Raw genomic sequence first — 6,471 nt, 5'->3', positions numbered from 1 at the left:
GAGGCTATCTTTTCTCCATTGTATGTATTTGCCATCTTTATCTTTGTATTTATGTGAGTTTGTCTCTGTGTCCTCTATTCTGTACCATTATTCTGTCTGTCTATTTTGGTGCTGAAACCATGCAGTTTTTGTTATTATTTATCTGTAGTATACTTGAAGGTCTGGAATTGTGATACCTCTGACTTTGATCTTCCTACTAATAATTGTTTTTTTCTATTCTGGGTCTCCTATTCTTCCAAATGAATATCATGATTGTTTTCTCTATTTCTATGCAGTATATCATTGGGGTTTTAATTGAAATTGCATTGAATGTATATAGCACTTATGGTACTATGGCCATTTAGGTAATATTAATTGTGTCTATACTAGAATATGAGAGATCTTTGCATATTGTAAGGTTTTCTTTAACTTCTTTCTTTTGTTATCTGTATTTTTCACTGTAGAGGACTTTCACCTCTTTTGTTTGATTCCAAAGTATTTTATATTTTTATACTATTCTGAATGGCATAATTTAAAATTTTCTCTTTCATAGGTTTCATCAGTTTTGAATAGAAATTTATTAATTTATATATGTTGATTTTATATCCTATTAATTTGCTGAATTTATTCATGAGTTCTAGAAATTTTCTGGTAGAATTTTTTGATTCTATAAATATAGAATATTGTCATTAGTGATAGTTTGAATCCTTCTTTTCCTTATCCCTTTAATTTATTTTCTCTGTCTAATGGCTCTGGCTATAATTTCAAGGATAATGTTCAATGGATCTGGTGAAATTGGGCATCTCTGCCTTTTCTAAGTTTATAGAGAAAAATCTTTCAGTTTTTTGCCACTTAGAAGAATGTTAGCTGTGAGTTCAGTGTAGATAACCTTTACAATGTTGAGGTATGTTTCTACTACCCAACTTTTTCTAGTGTTTTGAGCATGACGAGGTACTGTATTTTGTCAAATGCTCTTTCTGCATCTATTGACATAATCATATGGTTCTTAACTTTAAGTCTGTTGAAGTGATGAATTACCTGTATTGATTTCTGAATGTTGATCCAACCTTGCACCCCTTTGATGAAACTCACTTGATCATTGTGAAGTAACTTTATAATATTTTTTGCATGTGATTTGTTGGAATTTTATTAAGAATTTTTGAATCCATGCTTATCAGGGATATTGTTCTGAAGTTTTCTTTCCTTGATGTGTTTATGTCTGATTTTGGTATCAGGGTGATACTACCTACATAAAACAATTTTGGAAGTGTTCACTCATTTTCTATTTCATGGGCTTCTTTGAGGAGTATTGAAATTAGTTTTTCTTTGAATGTTTTGTAGAACTCCAATGAGAATCCCATCTGGTCCTGGGCTTTTTTGACTGGTAGACTTTTGATAACTTCTTCTATTTAATTATTGAAATTGGTATCTTCAAAGTGTGTTTGTTCTCATGATTCAGTTTGGGTGGATTATATGTCCCTGGAAACCTGTTGTTGTCTTTGAGCTTTGCTATTTTGTTGGACTATAAATTTTCAAAATATTTCTAATTATGCTTTGTATTTTTGTAATGTATGTCATGATATTTCCTTTTCCATTATGTATTATAGTAAATTGAATTGTCTCTTTCCTCTTTGTTACTGTGGATATCATTATGTCTATTTTGTTTACTTTTTCAAAGAACCAACTTTTTGTTTTGTCTGTTTTTATAATTGTTTCTTTTGTCTCAATTTTATTGATTTTCATGGATTTTTATTATCTCCTGTCTTACACTTTTGGTGTTGATCTGTTCTTTTTTGAAGTTTTAAGCTGTAATATCAGTTATTTATTTGTGGACTTCCTCTTCTTTTATTGAGTGTGCTCCATGCAATAAATTTTCCTCTTTTTACTGCTTTCATGGCATCCCAGAAATTTTTATATGCTATGTCCTTAATCTTGTTTACTCTTAAGAATTTTGTTATCTCCTCCTTGATGTCCTCTGCTATCTGTGCATTATATAATAGTGTATTTTTTTGGCCTCCAGGTGTGGGAGTCATTTCTGTTTTTATATTTTTTTAATTTTATTTTTTTTTACTATTTTGTCATTGATTTCTAATTACATTCTATTATAATCTGATAAAATACAAGTTTTTGTGTGTGTGTATTTGCTGAGAGTAGCTTTGGGTCATAACATATAATCTATTTTAGAGAATAATCCATGCACCACTAAGAAGAAAGTGTATTCTCTTGTTGATGGATGGAATAATCTATATATTTCTGTTAAGGTTAAATAAAAGATTGTGTTATTGAGTTCTATGGTTTCTTCAATTTTTGTTTTGACTATCTATCCAGGGGTGACAGAGGTGTGTTAATGTCACCCTGTATTATTGTGTTGTGGTTACTGGCATTGAGAAGGATGTTTGATACATGGATGCACCATTATTTGGGGTAGAAATATGTACACTCATTATGACTTGCAGATTTATGCTTCCCTTAATCTATATGAAATGTCTGTATTTATCCCTTCTAAGTTTGACTTGAAGTACATTTTATATGATATGAGGATGGAAAACCCTGCATTTTTATCAAGTCAGTGTGCATGGTATGCTTTATTCTTATCCTTTCACCTGACATGTGTGGGTGACTTTTGCTGTTCAATGAGTCTCTTGAAGGCAGCATTTTGATGGGACATTTTTAAAATCCAATCTGTCAGTCTATTTCTTTTGATTGATGAGTTTAGACCATTAATATTCATGGTTATTATTAAGATATTGTTTGTATTCCTGGTCATTTTGGCTATTTTTGGTTTTTAATATGACTTTGTTTCTCATTTGATTGGCTTTTTCTTTTGGGTCCTTCTTTTCTATACTGACTTCAATTGCTATTTTTCATCTCATCCTCATGGACTATTTTGGTGAGAATTTTCTGTGTGCAGGCTTTATAATTGTAAATTCTTTCAACTTTTGTTTGCTATGGAAGGATTTTGTTTCATCATCAAATTTGAAGGTAAGTTTTGCCAAGTTTAGGATTCTTGGTTAGCATCCATCCATTTTCTTTCAGAGCTTATATGTTCTTCCAGGCCCTTCTAGCTTTTATGGTCTGGGCTAAGAACTCTCCTGATAGCCATATTGCTTTCCCTCTATATGTGATCTGAAAGTTTTCTCTCACAGCTTTTAAAATTCTATCTTTATTTTGTATGTATGAAAAAAATTGGTTGTTAGCTTGAGGAAGGAAGAAAGAGACTCAAAGAAAACAGATAAGAAGAAAATAGAGTAAGAGAAAAGTAAAAAATACACAAGTAGAAGTAATAAAAAATAATACTATTAATAAAATTTCCATAATAATACTATAATATATTATTCAAATCTTCCAATCTTCAGTAGCCTGAAAATGACAGGTACTTGATAATGTGGTAACACAGGATGGGAGCTGCCTCAAATGAAGAAGGCAGCATCCAGATGGGAATTATCCATGATAGCAGGCAGAGGCTGCCCCATGTATTGGTAAATGGAAAGCCACAGCAAGGCACTAAGACTGCATTGGACATGGCACTGGATATCTGAGAGTTGGGTCTGTGTAGCACTGGAGAACCACCTGGGCATTGGCTGGGCCTGCAAATTTATACTTTGATATGCAAAAAACACGTTTTCTCTATAACATGGTGGGTGTATTCTTTTATTTTTTATTGAAAATTGAGCTAAGTGGATTTTACAAGTGGTCAATATCACCAGCAATTTTAATCCTTTTTGGTTTTTTAGCTAGTATATTGCTAAATTGCTAAGGCTAGTTTTCAAAAGAGACTCTTTCTGTCTCAGACTCATGAGGTACTGATATTAAGATTCCCAACACTTCCCCTTCTTCCCCCTCCTGCCACACCACCCCTTTCCCTAAAGTGAGTGAGTGAGAAGGGCAGATGGAGAAGGGATTGTAATGGCAGCAACTGGAAGCTCCCTGCTCTGACCCATGGCAGGCACATAGCAATGACCTCCTCCCTGCCCCTCTCTCACCAGGCCCCTTCCCCGCCTTTGGCCCAGGGCCACCCGACCTAGGCCTTCCCCCAGCTGTCATCCTCTCACCCTGCCCCCCAGCCAGGGCCCCACACATAATTGATGAGCTTTCCTGAGGCAGTGGTGGCATTAACCTGGGGATAACAGCCCCTCCCTAGCAGCAGCAGGAACCTGGGGGAAACTTGAGTCTTTTGCCTGGGGGAAATGGAGGGGTGTGTGGCTGGGGTCCTCCTGCCTCTGAGGGAGCAGGTCCCCTGGGAAGGCCCCCTGCTGTCCAGGCCACAGCAGTACACTATACCAGGGATACTGCACCATATCCAGCACTAGTGGGCTCGGTTTAAGATGGAGTGGGTTCACTGGGAGGTGGAGGGAGCCAAACTGCAGTCTCAGATAGCATTTTTACAAGGAGAGAGAAAAGGTCAAGAGAATTTGAAGAAGGATTTAATAAGAAGAATAAAGACGTTAGAGTATGCATTAAAACAAAACAGGGTAAAATATCATAAATTAAAGTATGGCACAGAGATGAACCAAGGTGATTTGAAAATATCAACCTTTGAATCAAGAGAAACCAAAGACACAGAGGCTCCCTCAACACCTCAGAATAGCCAGTTAATGTGGAAGCAAGGCAGAGAGCTGTTTAGACAGCACTTTCAGGAAGTAAGTTATACAGATACAGTATTAGATGTACAGTCTAGTGGGTAAGGTCATTACTTGGAATATCTAATTCATAACCAAATTGATCAGTAGAAACAAATAATTTAAAACAAATTCTGAATGGTGGTGAACCTCCCAAGCAAGAACGACAAGAAATCAAAAGGCCTACTAGTGGTGTTCTTGAGACATTCAATTTCTTAGAAAATGCTGATGAAAGTGATGAAGGAGAGGACAGTGACATGATTGAAGGCATCCCAGGAGGAAATGATAAACATCAGATGAATAAACACAAAATAGTTATTGAAGGCTTAGCTGCAGACCTAACTGATGATCCTGCTACAGAGGAAGCACTGAAATAATTTGATTTTTTAATGACAGTTGAAGATGGTAAAGGAGTTGGAGAAGCATGGAGTTCAGGGGATGACACAGAATGGGCTAAACCAATAATGTTTCAATCTGGAGGAGGTAAGTCATTTATTATGGGTTCTGATGATGTTTTGTTGAGTGTACTGGGCCTTGGAGACCTTGAAGACTTGACAGTAACAAATGATGCAGATTATAGTTATGATTTGCCTGCCAATATGACTTTTGTAAGACATGGAACCCCAAGTATACACTACATAGCAATTTTGATGGAGTACAGGCATTAGCTTTTCATCCTGTAGAACCTATATTGTTTGCTGCCTCTGAGGACCATACTCTGAAACTTTGAAACTTGCAAAAACAATTCCTGCCAAAAAGAGTGCCTCTTTAGATGTAGAGTCTACTACACATTTAGGGCCCACATTGGCCCTGTTCTGTCACTGGCTATTAGTTCTAATGGAGAACAGTGTTTTAGTGATGGTATTGACACAACCATCCAGTGGTGGAATATGCCTAGTCCTAATGTGGATCCATATAACACATATGAGCCAAATGTTCTAGCTAGCACTTTAGTTGCTCATACAGATGCAGTCTGGGGTCTTGCTTATAGTGGAATAAAAATCAGTTACTGTCTTGTTCAGCAGATGGCACTGTTAGGTTATGGAATCCACAAGAAAAAATGCCTTGTATTTGCACTGACAATGGAGACAAGGAACATGGAATACCTACACCTGTTGACTTTATTGTTTGTGATACCTCTTTCAACATTGGTAGTGCAGTAATTTATGATTTAGAAACATTACAGTCATTGGTAATGCTTTCATCACAGGTAGATTCTGGTTTACAATCCAGTAATCACATTAACAGAGTAATAAGTCATCCCACACTTCCTGTTACATTAACTGCTCATGAAGATAGACGCATCAAATTTTTTGACAATGAAATAGGTAAAATGATTCATTCAATGTTAGCTCATTTGGTTGCTATTACAAGTCTAGTAGTAGATCCTAATTGAATCTATTTGATGTCAGGAAGCCATGACTGTTCCATTAGATTAATGGATTTAGATAGCAAGACATTTTTGCAAGAAATAACAGCTCATAGGAAGAAATTGGATGAGTCAATTTATGATATTGCTTTCCATTCATTAAAAGCATATATTGCAAGTGCAGGAGCTGATGCCCTTGCCAAAGTGTTTGTGTGAATCCACAAAAACTCACATCATGACAAAAGATTTGCTTGGACAGAAAAATGGTCTGCTTCACTGCCATCAAAAAGATTATTGATATAACACTACATATGTTCTGCCTAGTGAAGGCAATTTGGAGCAGGCCTAAATTGGTTGAAATCATATCTTAATGTCAGGTTCATTAATTTAATTATAATTACTGTATTTTGTGGGACATAAAGAAAAAGGACTCTAGTATTTGTGGCCTGTACTGGATATGAACTGAGCATATGTCTACTTTTTTAGGTGTCTTTATGCCAATGT

General features: G+C 35.8%; 1 pseudogene; it reads left to right on the top strand.

Moving 5' to 3' along the window:
• The first annotated feature begins 3,377 nt into the window (after window positions 1-3,377).
• LOC124974393 (striatin-3-like) lies at window positions 3,378-6,183 on the top strand (annotated as a pseudogene).
• Window positions 6,184-6,471: the final 288 nt, after the last annotated feature.

The sequence above is a fragment of the Sciurus carolinensis genome, unplaced genomic scaffold, assembly GCF_902686445.1.
Source record: "Sciurus carolinensis unplaced genomic scaffold, mSciCar1.2, whole genome shotgun sequence".
NCBI classification, from domain to species: Eukaryota; Metazoa; Chordata; class Mammalia; order Rodentia; family Sciuridae; genus Sciurus; species Sciurus carolinensis.
Note: the sequence above shows the minus strand (reverse complement) of the source record. Positions and strands in the feature narration are given on the sequence as shown.